This window comes from Pan paniscus, chromosome 3 (genome assembly GCF_029289425.2).
Source record: "Pan paniscus chromosome 3, NHGRI_mPanPan1-v2.0_pri, whole genome shotgun sequence".
Lineage (NCBI taxonomy): Eukaryota > Metazoa > Chordata > Mammalia > Primates > Hominidae > Pan > Pan paniscus.
Window position 1 is genome coordinate 60783999 of NC_073252.2, and position 17452 is coordinate 60801450.

Here is a 17452-nt window from a genome sequence, read left to right on the forward strand (position 1 = left end):
TTTTACAAGCAATTTGTACAGTTAACACAATTATCACAGTGATCCTGAGGTGACATACATCCTCAGGTTATGAAGATAACAGGATTAAGAGATTAAAGTAAGACAGGCATAAGAAATTAGAAAAGTATTATTTGGGAACTGACAAAGGTCCATATTAAAATGAAATCTTCACAATTTATGTTCCTCTGCCACAGCTCCGGCCAGTCCCTCCATTCGGGGTCCCTGACTTCCCACAACATCCCTCCCTTTCTTTTTATATAAATGTGCCATGGTGCGAAGGCTTGTTTGTTCTCTAGGTTTTGACACGGGAATCTTTGACTGGTCCGGCACACTAAAAACAAGTCGATTAAACAGAGAAATATTATTCCAAAATTTACTACCATGGAGCCCCCAGTAGACTTAATCCAAGTCGTGGGGTTTAGTCCAGAAATACTTTCTGCCACCTGATCTAACGCCTCAGCTCCAGACACAATGGATAAATGAGCTTGAGAGGCTTCAGAAATTTGTTTCTTTAATTTAGTTATGTCCAAGAATAAATTATCTTCCCTACCCAGAAGGTGTCCTTTGACCACTTCCCATGAATGATCAGTCTCATTGTAGGAATATGGTGTGATACAGAAATCAGAAGTATTCAAATCACACTGCATTTGCACGTGATGTTCGAGACTCATCAGCCGATTTCCAAGCCAAATAACAGACTGTCTTAAATCATTAATTTGATTAGCTAATTTTTGATCAATGCCTTGTTGAGAATTCCACATTTGGGTGGAATTGACTTGCCAATCATTGACAAAATGAGCTGTTTGAATAGATTGGTATAATGCCACTCCAGCAGTGGTTGCCAGTGCAGTGACTCTAATTAGGCCCATGATCACAGCAAATGAAGTGAAAACAAATCTCTTAGATCTTTTGAGAATTCATTGTAACACTTCATTAATTAAATGTACTGAGGGGGAAGATTCCCAAGGTCTGGGTAAAGTTACCAGTATCCAGATTCCTTCTCGAGCTCAAACTAACATTTTACTTTTCCTGGAGTCAAAACACAAGTTAACACAAGTGTATAAATGACAATTAGTGCATTGGACAGTTTGATTGTTTGTCCAAATTTTGATATTTCCCACTAACAGCATGTAAGGAAGCTTAACACAACACTGTATAGAAAAATACAACTTGGAGGTAAAAAAAAGCAGAATGTTTGAATCTACACTGATACTGAGGGAAAGGAGTGGCTGTGGCCACGCCCAGTGTTCTCTGCCATAAAGAAGCAATCCAAGGTGCCTGGGGATGCTGAAGAGGTAGAGGAGCATGCCTGGGTTGAGAAGAATCATCATGTTGCCAATTGGAGTCCCATAAAGGGGGATCGGCATCAAACAGAGGAAAAGGGTTCAAACGGGATTTATCATGGGGTTCATAATCATGGATGTGAGGGGCAGTAATTGGGACAACAGACAGAAAATTTTCTCCTTCCCATACTCGCAGTCTGGACATGGCAATATCCAGTTTCCAAAGTTCTGAGTGTTCTGGGCTCAGAAAGGGGAATATCATATGAGGCCTCAGGTGAGTAATGCCCTTATCTTCCCATTTTAAGGGAAAGAATGAGCTGAACCTCCTATGCAAAGTAGGATGAAGATCCTTTTCCTTCCAATAAGAAATAAAATAAGTAGCCTCCAGGCATTCCCTTCCACCAGAGGAGCAATTGTTTTTTAAACAGCCCTTTGGTGCCCACTCTATTACTAAACCATGAGTCATTTTTTAATAATACTGCATGTGAGTGAACACAATCTTCCCAATTTAAAGTTTTAGATGGGCACTCAAAATTTTTAGGACATTGTTTTCCTACAGGTTTATATTGATGGTATGGGGTATCTCCTATTACTCCCCTTTTCATTTGTCTTAAAGAAGAAAGGGAGGTGCCGGAGACCAAATGTCCCCATTCCCCTGTAGCTAATATCTCCGGAAGATAAGCAGCCCAGACTTGAGTTTCTAAATGGATACTACCAGGTGCATGTGTGAGGCACAGGGGAGGGTACTTATAACCCATAGTAACATTAAATGCAGTGCTTTCTTCTCCTGGTTGAGTGGGACAACAGTCATCTGTAGCTATGGGGCATCACAGTCCTACTGATATGTGACGTCACCCCCCATGACCCAGATGTAAAATTCCTCTCTTTTTACTCTTTCTCTTTATTTCTCAGCCGGCCAACACTTATGGAAAATAAAAAGAACTTACACTGAAATATTGCAGGTGGGTTCCCCCGATACATGTACACACACATACATACACACGTATATCATTACTTTAGATTTCCACAGGAGCATCCATTTAGGTGAGAGGTTGAATAAGTGGAGGAAAAGGCACTTAAGCCCAGTAGGAATAATTCTGAAGCAGATCATTCAGTTTGAGGGGAAACTGGTGACACAGAAAGTATAAAGAAGAGAATTATTAAATGAAACCTATTGGAAGCGAGATCCAGTGCTGAAGGAGGAAGAGAAGAACAGAGGGACGTTATTTTCAGGCTAATAGAAATGGTGAGATTTTTAGGTTCATAAGGAGAAAAAGAAAGGGAATTAGGAGAAGTGGGATTAGTTAGAGGGATCTCCGTTGCCATTAGGGAGGATTGAACCAGACCCATTTTGATTTGGCATGCCAGTTTTTGAGAAGTCGGCACAGATCTCACCAGGTAGGAGGGTGGTCTCTGACGCAGACGTCTCTTCCCTGTGGTTTTGTCAGTATTCACACGAAGTTAAAGTCTTCTAGTGGGCAATCAGACCTGTGACTGATGATCTCCTGGTGAAACAAAAGCATATCCTCTTCCCCATGTTATAATTGTTCCAGATTCCCAGGTATTGATCTGGGAGTTTTTCCATAACACTGGCTTGCTTTCATTTAGGGAGAATTTTTTGCCTGTATAATGGTGTTCAGCTATAGTCAGGGTATTGTCTTTAGGAACATTTAGAAAGTTTAAAGTAAACAATGCTAAATGTAATTGAGCATGAGGAGTGGTTGAATTATGATTTTAAACCAGCCTTGTCTTTTTTTATAGTGACTTGAAGAGGTTTAGTAATTCCTTCATGTTTTGGACCGAGACCGATTCCAGGAACAAACGTCATGTTTTCCATTATATATTGACTGGGAACAGTATAAGAGTTATGTGGAATATTAATTGCAGCCCCCCATTGTGCCAGCTAATCTCTGCCTCAAAGATTAATGGGGATTGGTGTGATATAAGGCTGAATTGTACCTTTTGACCATCAGGGCCAGTGCAAGGCAAGATAAATGTGCTCTGGTGAACTTCATCAGCTTTTCCAACCCCTACTTATCCCATGTTAGTGGGATGTTTAAGCCAGAAGGAAGGCCATACATTAGAGGAAATAATAGAAACATCAGCCCCAGTATCTACTATGCCCTCAAACCTTTTTCCTTGAATGTGTATGGTGAAGGTGGGCCATTGTTTAGAAATTACATTAATCCAATAAGCGGCTTTTTCACTGTGGGAGCCCATCCCAGAGCCCCCTGTCTTATCTCCTTTGTTTAAAACAATATTAGGTAATAAAAGTAATTGAGCAATTGACTCACCAATGGGAATGGAAACAGGAACTTTGGCAGACACCATAAGTTTAATCTCATCAGAGGAATCAGAATTAATGAGACCAGTAGGAACTATGATACCTTTAGCAGAGGTGGATGTCCTACCTAACACCAGGCCCATGGAACCTTGAGGTAAAGGGCCAGTGACCCCTGTGGGGACAATTAAAAGAAAAGAATTAGGTAGTAAATTTAGAGGAATGGTACTATGGAGATCAACCACCCTGCCCCCTACTGTGGAGGTAGACAAGCAGTGTACTGTGACAGAAGAAGAGGCTGGGACCCATCTGGGTTTGCTGTAGGTAAATTTGTTTGTACTGGGGGCTGCGTTAGGACCGCTTCAATCAGAAATGCAACATTGGTCTGCGTCTGAGGTGTGCCATTTGATATTGGGGCCTAGGACTAGCCCTGCTTCCCATTTCCCTGATTCTGTGGCAAGGGATTTCCATCTGTATCAGACTTAGAGTGGCAAGTACTTGCCCAATGTTTACCTTTATGACAATGAGGGCAAACAGTAGCAGGAGCATTTGGCCATGTTTGTTGAGCTGGCATGGTCGCTTTTAAGTTTTAAACACTGCAAATTTTTTGAGTATGAACAAGTTGACCACGATTATAGCAGGCTCCAAGAAAAGAATCAGTCAAGCCAGTTTAGTTGCCGTCCTTCATGGCCCGTGCCCACAGAATAGCTTTGTGGGTCTCTGATCCAATGCCTTCACAAGCTTTAATATATGCAGGCAACACCTCATGATCAGGTAAATTTTCTCATTGGATGGAACGCATGGCCATTATACACTCATGGTTCACATTCTCAAAAGCTAACATTTGAAGGAGAATACCTCGAGCGTGCTCATCAGAGACAGATTTTTGAACAGCGTCTTGTTATTTAGCCAAAAAATCAGGATGAAATTCATTGTGACCCTGTTTAACAGTAGTAAAAGAAACAGGAGCTTGGCTTAGGGTGTGAAATTTATCCCAAGCTCTCATACAAACCTTTGTTACTTGTTCCATGGTGAGAGCATCAAAGCCTAATTGGGTGGTAGTGTCAGAGTAATTATTGGAGCCTGTGAAATGAGCCTGAGTAATTAGAATGCCATCAGCCTGATTTAGCTGAGCCTGTAGACAGGCCTCCTCTGACCACCAGGTATGGAATTGTAAATGCTGAGATGGAGTTAGAACAGCTTTTGCCAAGAAGTCCCAGTCTAAAGGAAGCAAAATGACCTCAGTACAAAGAGTCTGTAATACCATTTTAACATATGGAGAAGTAGGAGCATACTGAGTACAAGCATCCTTGAATTCTTTTAAAAAGGTAAGATTGAGTGGCACATATCGACACACTTGTACCCCTTGAGTGTTAGGAGATTCCAGCACAACTGGATAAGCCCACGCCTCTAATCCACTTGTTTCTTTATTCTGGAGTAATAAGCATTGCATGAAAGTTTCAAGAACAGGCACATGAGATGGAGTTGGCATATAAGTGACAGGAAAATTATGTGTAGATAAGGCAAACTGAGGTTGAGGAGGTCGGACTGGTATAAGAGTGTGAGAAAGAGGCATTGGGGGAGCAGAAGAGGCAGAAACATACTGGTGATTATTGGCCCAATCCTGTGCAACCAGAGTGGCAGGGGCATCCACGTGTGAAGAAGGGTACAGAGAAGCAGGTTGAGTGGATGGCAAAGTGACCGGTTGAGGGACCAAAATTACAGGAGGGTGAGGGGCTGCAGTGGATGGGGGAGGACTTGCAGAATTACAGGTAAATTGTGGTTTGGTCATAAAGTGATTAGATGGCTCTGGAGGCTAAGACTGCAAAGAGTTGGAGAGGGAAGAGTTAGTGTAGATATGGTCCCAGGCTGTCCAAGTCGGGGCTGTGGGAGCTACATATACTGGCTCTTCATGAAAAGAAATAAGATCAGCAGGGGGAACGTTAAGCCAAAGTCACCGGAGTTAGATATTGAATCCTCAACATCATCAGGTGGAGGAAAAGTAGGCAAGGGAAGAGGCTGAGCAGATAACGAATGCCAAGTGGGAGAGAAAAGCTGAGGAAGAGGTAGAGGGTCACCAGATTCAGAAAACTGTGGTAACTGCAGGGGGTCACAGGATTGGTATGTCATTAGGACAGCACGTACCAAGGTCCAATCACCCCAAACAGTGATGGGAACATGATTTCCTGTCAGGACCAGTTCCTGGAATTTTGCACCAACATGATCCCATAGTTCCACATCTAACGTTCGCTTTTCAGGAAAACAAGGACTGTATTCCTCCACTGCCCTGAATATGGTGACCATATTTTCCATGGGCACTCAAACTCCTCCCTGTTTTAACAAGAGTTTAATATAGCAGAAATAAGCATAATGTTTAGACTCCATGTGACCCATAGTTACCCCAGACAATACTCAGACAACTCACCAATTGTCAGGGAGCCGAACAAGCATTTCTGTGGACCAGAGAGATGAACGTTTCTCCTCATTTACCAAAGGGAATCGGGTTCCCACATGCAGTTAGGAAAAAGAAAACCATGTTGGTGTGCCAAATATTGGGGGAACCCACCCCCAATATTTCAATGTAGGTTCTTTCTATTTTCCATAAGTGTTGGATGGCTGAGAAATAAAGAGAAAGAGTACGAAGAGAGGAATTTTACAGCTGGGCTGCCGGGGGTGATATCACATATTGGTAGGACCATGATGCCCACACACCAGTAAGTTTTTGTTTAAAGGTTTCAAAAGGGGAGGGGGTATATGAACAGGGAGTAAGTACAAAGATCACATGCTTCAAAGGGCAAAAGGCAGAACAAAGATCACATGCTTCTGAGGGAACAGGACAAAGGGCAAAGCAGAACTACTGATAAGGGTCCAACAGAGATCACAAGGCAAAGGGCAAAAGCAGAACTACTGATAAGGGTCTATGTTCAGTGGTGCATGTATTGTCTTGATAAACATTTTAAACAACAGAAAACAGGGTTCGAGAGCAGAGAACGGGTCCATATTAAAATGAAATCTTCACAATTTATGTTCCTCTGCCTCAGCTTCAGCCAGTCCCTCCATTTGGTCCCTGACTTCTGCAACATCTGTGTGTGTGTGTATGTATGTATACCACATTTTCTTTATCCACTTATTGGTTGGTTGATGGGCATTTATGCTTGTTCCATTCTTTTTTTTTTTTTAATTGCAAATAGTGCTGTTGCAAACATGTATGTGTGGGGGTCTTTTTCATATAAAAATTTTCTTTCCTCTGGGAAGATACATAGTAGAGTGATAGGTGTATCAAATTGTACTTCTACTGTAATTTCTTATGGAAATCTTCATATGGTTTTCCATAGTAGTTGTACTAGTTTACATTCCCATAGCAGCATAAAAGTGTCCCCTCTTTACCACATTCATGACAGTATTTCATTATTTTTGGATTTTTAAATTATATCCATTCTTGCAGGAGTATACTGGTATTGCATTGTGGTTTTGATTTGCATTTTCCTGATAATTAGTGAAGTTGAGCATTTTTTCATATATGTTGGCCATTTATATATCTTCTTTTAAGAATTGTCTATTTATTACCTTAGCCTAATTTTTGGGGGTTATTTTTCTCTTGTGGATTTTCTTTTTTTTCTTTTCTTTTTTTGCCATTTGAAGATTCTGAACATTAGCCCTTTGTCAGATGCATAGTTCATGAATATTTTCCACTATTCTGTGAGTTGTCTGTTTACACAGCTGATTATTTCTTTTGCTGGCAGAAGTTTTTAGTTTAATTAAATCACAACTATTTATCTTTGTTTTAGTTGCATTTGCTTTTGGATTTTTGGTCATGAGGTTTTTACCTAACCTAATGTCTAGAAGAGTTTTTCCAATGTTACATTCTAGAATTTTTTATTGTTTCAGGTCTTAGATTTCATTATTTGATCCATCTTGAGTTGACTTTTTATAAGGGAGAGACAAAGATGCAGTTTCATTCTTCTACATGGGGACTGCCAATCATTCTAGCCCCATTTGTTGAATAGGATGTCATTTCCCCACTTTATGTTTCTGTTTGCTTTGTCAAAGTTCATTGGGCTGTAAGTATTTGTCTTTATTTCTGGAATCTCTCTTCTGTTCCATTGATTGATATGCCTGTTTTTATACTGATACCATGTTGTTTTGGTAACTTGCAATATGCCTTGTAATATGTTGGGTAATGTGATGCCTGTAGGTTTGTTCTTTTTCTTAGTCTTTCTTTGGCTATGCAGGTTTCAAAGCTGAGAATCAAATAAAAAACTCATCCATTTTGAAAATAGTTGCAAAAAAAAAAGAAAAAACAAATTACTAAGGAATATACCTAACCAAGAAGGTGAAAGACCTCTACAAAGAAAACTGCTAAACACTGCTGAAAAAAGTCATAGATGACACAAACAAATGGAAATACATCCCATGCTCATGGATGGGTAGAATCAATTTTGTGAAAATGAGCATATTGCCAAAAGAAATCTATAAATCCAATCCAATTCTCATCAAAACACCATCATCATGCTTAAGAGAACTAGAAAAAACAATCCTAAATTTCATATGGGTTTTATTATCATATTTGACTTTTAATAACAAATGTAAGTCCTTTATTTTAGGTTGTGATAATATAGAAATTATACTCTAAAGGGACTTAGTGACTTTCCAATCTTGCTAAATACACAGGTACACATATATGTCCATTTCTTTTAAAACAAGACACAGCATGAATTAACTAGCTAATAGATGTGTGGTGAAATTCAATGTGTATTTTGAAGACAGCTTGAAATAATTATTATTATTATACATAACTGTACTTTAAATGATCATATCTATTTTTTTATTTTCCACAGAGATTTTTGATTCATCCCTCCTAAAAATGTAATATGGAAACATAAATTTTTAGTGAGTCAAAAAATATATACAAAGGATACAAAAAGTTTATAAATTTCATGGAAAATAGCTAAATCAAGCCATAAATATCCTTTAATCTACACATCAGGGAAGCGCTTTATGATCAAACTAGTCCAGATTAACAGAAACCTAGTTGTCTTTGTCACTAAAAAGTCTTGCCATTAATCACTTCTCACAAAAATATTCTACAGCATAAGGTCTGATTAAAAACATATATATATACATATATGTATTTTTATAATTATATAGACATAGATAAATCATGTAATATACATATACACACACACTTGAAAACATTGATGAGATAGAGAGATTATAGAAAATTTTATACAAATCATCTAGGAATTAATACAGATATAAAGAGACACAGAACTTATATAGTGCCAAAGATTAATAATGTTGTTTTATCATGCTTATAAATCTGAATTAATTCACATAAAACCTATCCTATAACACACATAACAAAAGATTGGTATCCATTGTTCAGTGAGAACTACAAATCACTAACCAAAACTGACAGACAATCTAATTAAAAAGTGATTAAAATATGAAGAAGCAATTCAAAGTAAAAATGGCCCATAAGATATAAAAGATTAAAAAGTTACTGATGCTCAGTAAAATAGAAGTAATGCCAACAAATTGATGTCATAGAGAAGATTTGCACCCTATAAAAACCTGAGAAATCTATTTTGAGGGAGTATAATTTGAAATAACCCTTATAATAAAATGTAAATATGCCGTTTGAAACTGAAGTTCTACATTTAGGAATCTGTCATGAAAAATCCATGCACATCAGCACATGTATGAACAGAATGATTCCTCCAGCACTTAAATGGCTTTCAGCCACTGAACACATGTACCTCCAACAAATGCATGAGTGGAGCCATTGCAGAAAACAGGCTGACTATCACATTGCTAAACAGAAAAAGTAGTTTCCAGAAAAACAAAAAAGTATTTTTTGGAATGAAATAAAATATATGCAAACTGGTAGAAAGAAGAAAGAATCTCGAAAAACACATGTAATTACAAGGATGAGAATTTAAATTTTTATTCTATATAATTCTGCAATGTTTAACTTTCCAGAAAGTTTTCATGTGTTAATTATGATATTTAAAGTTTAATTTGTGAAATAAACACATCCATTTAAGACAGGAAGTTTCAAAATGTGGCATCACATTATTAATTCGCTAGTGTCATTCAAAAAACTTGACAATGTTTCTCATATATTATTTTATCCACTTGCAGCTTGTTTTTAGGACATTTGTTCTATTTTTGAAAATATGTATGAATAAATATAACACAATGTTTAAAAATGGCAATAATTGTAGAAACCTAAATTCATGTAATTTTAATATTTTTTCTTGTACAATTTTTAATATTTTATGAATTTTACAATAGTTTAATAACTTCTGCTGACTTGTTCAAAGGGTTATAATTGTTGTTATTTTGAGACATGACTATAAATACACTGACAATTTTCCTATCAATTAATATCCCCTCCCTTTGAAGTTTGGCAAACTTTGTAACTATCTCAACAAAAAGAATGTAATGAAAATAATGCAGCTAAACTTTCAAAGCACTGCTGGAAACACAGCATATTCTCTCTCTGTTTCTCTTTCACTCTTTCTGTTTCTTCTTTTCATGTCTTTTTTTTTTCGCTCACTATTACTAAATAACTCAACCTATAGTCCCCATAATAAATGACAATTTGTAGAGAGACACTAATATATGCCTAAGGAATCCTGGTAGCCCACTAGCACTTGGAGCCTTTCAACATGAATCTCTAAGTATTTAAGTGAATGATCTTCAGATAATTATTGACCCGGGCACCACAGAAATGTAGCTACCTAAGAAACTCTGTGAAGGAACACATAACTGAGCCCACCTAACACACAGATTCTGAGACATGATAATAAAATGACTACAGTTGTTTAAAGGCCCTACATTTGAAAACTATTTGTTATGCAGTGATACACACCTGGAATAATAATTCTACATATTTTAAATTATACATTTGTAATAAAATTACAATTAATATATATCTACATAGTGGGAAACTGTGATACTACACTTGGAAAATATCTGTACCCCAAATAGGAGAGTCAATATAACATGGTGGTTAAGAGCTGGCGCTCTGGATCCAGATGGCCTTGATTCAAGTCTTGGGAACGACTATATAATGATGTGGGACTGGATAAGTTACTTGAACTTTATTTGCCTCAGCTACCTCACTAATGGAATGGAAATAGTTGTCATCACATTATCAATATCATGTGTTATTTAAAGAACAAATTCATTAATATTGCAAAGCACTAACAATTGTGTGTACAGCAAAATAAAATTTGTACTATCATTAAACAAGTCAAAAAATTTCCACAATAATAATTTTAGTGTTCACATAATTGCATAATACATTATAGTTTCAAAACATGCTATGTTTCTAATGCAAATGATAAAAATGCCCACATTTACTATTTCAAGCATGTGGGAATTAAACTTGGAGCATAAACCAAGGGCTGACAAACTATGGCCTCTTGGTCGATCACATCTGGTCAGCTAATTGTTTTTAAAAAAAAATAACTGATATACGAATTTCACACCACAAAATTATACACTTTAAGCATTTAATCTGTATGATTCATTGGCATGTAACACATTTGAAATGTTGTGCCACTACCACCACTATCTAGATCCAAATTAATTTTTTTCACTTCAAAAGGAAGCTTTATACCCATTAGAGCATCATCTCACATTCTCCCATTATCCATGCCTTGCAACTTGACATTATGTATTGGCATCGTTGTACAGCCTATTGGGTAATATTTTTTTTTAATGCAGCGGTTGCAATCCTAGTCTCTGATGAAAAGAGACTTTAAACCAACAAAGATTAAAACAGACAAAGAAGGCCATAATGGTAAAGGGATCAATTCAACATGAAGAGCTAACTATTCTAAATATATATGCACGCCATACAGGAGTACCCAGATTCATAAAGCAAGTCCTTAGAGACCTAGAAAGAGACTTAGACTCCCACACAATAATAATGGGAGACTTTAACACCCCACTGTCAACATTAGACTGATCAACGAGACAGAAAGTTAACAAGGATATCCAGGAATTGTACTCAGCTCTGCACCAAGCAGACCTAATAGACATCTACAGACCTCTCCACCTCAAATCAACAGAATATACATTCTTCTCAGCACCATACCACACCTATTCCAAAATTGACCACATAGTTGGAAGTAAAGCACTCCTCAGCAAATGTAAAAGAACAGAAATTATAACAAATTGCACTGTCTCTCAGAACATAGTGCAATCAAAGCAGAACTCAGGATTAAGAAACTCACTCAAAACCGCTCGACTACATGGAAACTGAACAACCTGCTCCTGAATGACTACTGGGTACATAACGAAATGAAAGCAGAAATAAAGATGTTCTTTGAAACCAACGAGAACCAAGACACAACATACCAGAATCTCTGGGACACATTCAAAGCAGTTTGTAGAAGGAAATTTATAGCACTAAATGCCCACAACAGAAAGCAGGAAAGATCTAAAATTGACACACTAACCCCACAATTAAAAGAACTAGAGAAGCAAGAGCAAACACATTGAAAAGCTAGCAGAAGGCAAGAAATAACTAAGATCAGAGCAGAACTGAAGAATATAGAGACACAAAAAAACCCTTCAAAAAAATCAATGAATCCAGAAGTTGGTTTTTTGAAAAGATCAACAAAATTGATAGCAAGACTAATAAATAAGAAAAGAGAGAAGAATCAAATAGACACAATAAAAAATGATAAAGGGGATATCACCACTGATCCCACAGAAATACAAAGTACCATCAGAGAATACTATAAACACCTCTACGCAAATAAACTAGAAAATCTAGAAGAAATGGATAAATTCCTCGACACATACATCTCCCAAGACTAAACCAGCAAGAAGCTGAATCTCTGAATAGATCAATAACAGGCTCTGAAATTGAGGCAATAATCAATAGCTTACCAACCAAAAAAATCCAGGACCAGATGGATTCACAGCCAAATTCTACCAGAGGTACAAGGAGGAGCTGATAGCATTCCTTCTGAAACTATTCCAATCAATAGAAAAAGGGAATCATCCCTAACTCATTTTATGAGGTCATCATAATCCTGATACCAAAGCCTGACAGAGACACAACAAGGAAAGAGAATTTTAGACCAATATCCCTGATGAACATCGATGCAAAAATCCTCAATAAAATACTGGCAAACCGAATCCAGGAGCACATCAAAAAGCTTATCCACCATGATCAAATGGGTTTCATTCCTGGGATGCAAGGCTGGTTCAACATACTCAAATCAATAAACATAATACAGCATATAAACAGAACCAATGACAAAAACTATATGATTATCTCAATAGATGCAGAAAAGGTCTTGGACAAAATTCAACAATGCTTCATGCTAAAAAAGTCTCAATAAATCAGGTATTGATGGGATGTATCTCAAAATAATAAGAGCTAACTATGACAAACCCACAGCCAATATCATACTGAATGGGCAAAAACTGGAAGCATTCCCTTTCAAAACCGGCACAAGACAGGGAGGCCCTCTATCTCCACTCCTACTCAACATAGTGTTGGAAGCCCTGGCCAGGGCAATGAGGCAGGAGAAGGAAATAAAGGGTATTCAATGAGGAAAAGAGGAAGTCAAATTGTCCCTGTTTGCAGATGACATGATTGTATGTCTAGAAAACCCCATCATCTCAGCCCCAAATCTCCTTAAGCTGATAGGCAACTTCAGCAAAGTCTCAGGATACAAAATCCATGTGCAAAAATCACAAGAATTTTTATACACCAATAACAGACAAACAGAGAGCCAAATCTTGAGTGAACTCTGATTCACAATTGCTTCAAAGAGAATAAAATACCTAGGAATCCAACTTACAAGAGCTGTGAAGGACCTTTTCAAGGAGAGCTACACAGCACTGCTCAATGAAATAAAAGAGGATACCAACAAATGGAAGAACATTCCATGCTCATGGATAGGAAGAATCAATATTGTGAAAATGGCCATACTGCCCAAGATTATTTATAGATTCAATGCCATCCCCATCAAGCTACTAATGACTTTCTTCACAGAATTGGAAAAAACTACTTTAAAGTTCATATGGAACCAGAAAAGAGCCCGCATTGCAAAGTCAATCCTAAGCCAAAAGAACAAAGCTGGAGGCATCATGCTACCTGACTTCAAACTATACTACAAGGCTACAGTAACCAAAATAGCATGGTACTGGTACCAAAACAGAGATATAGACCAAAGGAACAGAACAGAACCCTCAGAAGTAATACCACACATCTACAACCATCTAATCTTTGACAAACCTGACAAAAACAAGAAATGGGGAAATGATTCCCTATTTAACAAATGGTGCTGGGAAAACTGGCTAGCCATATGTAGAAAGCTGAAACTGGATCCCTTCCTTACACCTTATACAAAAATTAATTCAAGATGGATTAAAGACTTAAATGTTAGAACTAAAACCATCAAAACCCTAGAAGAAAACTGGGCAATACCATTCAGGACATAGGCATGGGCAAGGACTTCATGTCTAAAACACCAAAAGCAATGGCAACAAAAGCCAAAATTGACAAATGGGATCTAATTAAACTAAACAGCTTCTGCACAGCAAAAGAAGCTAACATCAGAGTAAACAGGCAACCTACAGAATGGGAGAAAGTTTTTGCAATCTACTCATCTGACAAAGGGCTAATATCCAGAATCTACAATGAAGTCAAACAAATTTACAAGAAAAAAACAAAAACCTCATCAAAAAGTGGGCAAAGGATCTGAACAGACACTTCTCAAAAGAAGACTTTTATGCAGCCAAAAGACACATGAAAAAATGCTCATCATCACTGGCCATCAGAGAATGCAAATCAAAACCACAATGAGATACCATCTCACACCAGTTAGAATGGCGTTCATTAAAAAGTCAGGAAACAACAGGTGCTGGAGAGGATGTGGAGAAACAGGAACACTTTTACACTGTTGGTGGGACTGTAAACTAGTTCAACCATTGTGGAAGTCAGTGTGGTGATTCCTCAGGGATCTAGAACTAGAGATACCATTTGACCCAGCAATCCCATTACTGGGTATATACCCAAAGGATTATACATCATGCTGCTATAAAGACACATGCACACGTATGTTTATTGCAGCACTATTCACAATAGCAAAGACTTGGAACCAAACCAAATGTCCAACAATGATAGACTGGATTAAGAAAATGAGGCACATATACACCATGGAATACTACGCAGCCATAAAAAATGATGAGTTCATGTCCTTTGTAGGGACATGGATAAACCTGGAAACCATCATTCTCAGCAAACTATTGCAAGGACAAAAAACCAAACACCGCATGTTCTCACTCACAGGTGGGAAATGAACAGTGAAAACACATGGAAACAGGAAGGGGAACATCACACAGCGGTGCCTGTTGTGGGGTGGGGGAGAGGGGTGAGATAGCATTAGGAGATATACCTAATGTTAAATGACAAGTTAATGGGTGCAGCACACCAACATGGCACATGTATACATATGTAACTAACCTGCACGTTTTGCACATGTACCCTAAAACTTAAAGTATAATAAAAAAACTTTAATTTGTAAATTGCAATTTCTGTGATGCACAATAAAGCAAAGGGTAATAAAATGAAATATGCCAATGCATAAGAAGTTATGGAAATAAAATGTTAAGCTAGGCAGAGCTTACTGAATACAAAATTAATTAGAGGAAATCAATACATGTAATTTCAAAACATGTCTAAGGCTAAGGACATTTGAAGTGGGATCCTCTGAATATTAGTTCTGTGAAACAATCTATGTATTAGAATTCAGTGGAATACTTTAAACAATAATTTAGTGTCTATTATGACTGTTCCTTTGTTCATGTTTCTACATATTTCTCAAACATATTTGGATTAAAATCATGTCTTGCATTTACCAGCTCTGATCACAACTGTGTATGAAAACTGCAAAGTAAAACAATTTTTATCAGTAAAGCAAATAAATAAAAATAAGTCAAATAGATATATATCAGTAAAGTAAAAATTGTATCTCATGCGCCACAAGACCATAAGTCATTTAACTTTTTGTAATATTTTTTCAAGTTTTTGTGAAGTAATCAACTAAGAAATTAGAGAATTCTAGAAAATGTTTCAATTTAACCACCTCTGTGAAAATAAATCAAAGAGGACTTTCTGAAGATTTTTTTTTGAAATTTTTGATGAGAGAGAAAAGAATGATTAGCATCTTGTTTCAATAGAAATTGTATAACAGTCAAAATAACAATCAATGATTCTCAAAAATATGCGATGTAGATTTGGGCTATTTGGAGGAAATACAAAATATAATCTCCTTGTTAATGATGATCATTTGTAAGTTTATTACTGGTATTAAGGAAGTAGGTTACCTTACACTTAAAACAAATCTACCTTCTTTATGAAGAACAGCTATAACATTTTCTATAATAAAAACTCATTAACTTGCATATATGTGTCATAGACGATGTATGGCAATTTTTAAAAATATTTATTTTGATAATTAAATTAAAAATAAAATAAGAATCTCTTACCTAATGCCTTACTCTAACACTCTTCCCAAAAATGATGGTCATAATCCTGAATCCAGAAGTGGAAGAAAACTGAAAGCATTGGATTTTTAATCTTTCCTGAAAGGTCATTCTGTCTGTTAGTCCTGTCATAGGCACAGGTACATAGGAAAGTGGAGCTGGAAGTTTCCCACAGCTTCGCTCCATATTGCCTCTTAGAGAAGTTCTAGGTGTGAGCACAAAAGGGACTGGAAGCAACTCAGCCATCAGGTCTCCACGGGGAATCACAGGGTCTATAAGCGTTACATCGTAGTTGGTTTCCTGTAGCTTCTTCATAAGTGTTTGATTGTAGATAATGCTCTGACACATTATTTTTAAAGTTCCTCTTATTTCAACAAAAAAAATTTAATTTTATGACTGATTGCCAGGTTGGTAAGCCTGGCAAGACATTCAGAGCTAGGTCAACAAATATTTCATTTTCTTCTGTTTTAACCTGTGGCATATGGACCACCTCAAATTTCAGTGCAGAAGGCTTCCTGTAGCCAATTAACAAAGACTTTGAGTGAGTCAATATTGTTACCTCATGGCCCCTCACTATGATCTCCTCTAGAATGACCTTGACATTAAGCCAATGGCTCATGTCACAGGGCCACACCAGGACCTTCTCACAGAATCCACAACTAGCACAGAAGAGTTGTAGGAGCAGAAATACCAAAGCTGACTTCTCGGGCCTCATGATGACATTTCCCTCACACTGATCTGCAATAGTTTTGTAGTTACTAAGCATGAAATTGAAATGACAATGTAAGCACAGAAGTTAAAAATTAATATTTTAAGAGTAAATAAAGTTCATTGGTTGGTTGCCAGCTTCACGTTTATTGAAGATATCAAAAAGAAATGCAATGTTGCAATGTATCAGGGAAAATTTGTTCCAACCTTCTAGAGCTTAGAAATAAAACACATAAAGATACTTTTATTATCTGGATTGATGATAAAGAAATTTTTTAAAATTCTTTAGATTTAATAATTCATGTGCAGAAACATATGCACACAACCACATTTACATTCATTCCACACTAAATCCAAGGTGCCAGATGGTTTAGAAGAACTCATGTTTCACATCCTTTGCTCACAAGGACAATACAAAGAATTACTGGGAATGCACTTGGAGACTTTGGGTAACTATTTTTATTAATTCTATATAATAAGTGCAAAGTGTTCAGTATTTCAGAGGAGAAAAATGCACAATTGCTTTAATATCTGATAATTAATAAAAGCTTTAGTAAGACATTTGACTTAGGAGGTGAGATGAAAGCTTCATTAGGATTTATTGTTGCCAAAGGAAGCATTTCACAATCAATAGAAGCATGACGAAAGTATAGGATAT

The 17452-nt window shown here is 37.0% G+C and overlaps 1 long non-coding RNA gene across 1 annotated transcript in view; it reads right to left on the reverse strand.

Annotated features, from left to right (window-relative positions):
• LOC130540466 (uncharacterized) overlaps positions 1-16362 on the reverse strand; it is a 34658-nt gene extending 18296 nt beyond the window's left edge. The window contains exons 1-2 of the long non-coding RNA XR_008955494.2: positions 16090-16362; positions 2679-2788 (exon numbers count right to left, since the gene is read on the reverse strand). This is a non-coding gene — a long non-coding RNA (uncharacterized LOC130540466). The remainder of the gene's footprint in view (positions 1-2678; positions 2789-16089) is intronic.
• Positions 16363-17452: the final 1090 nt, after the last annotated feature.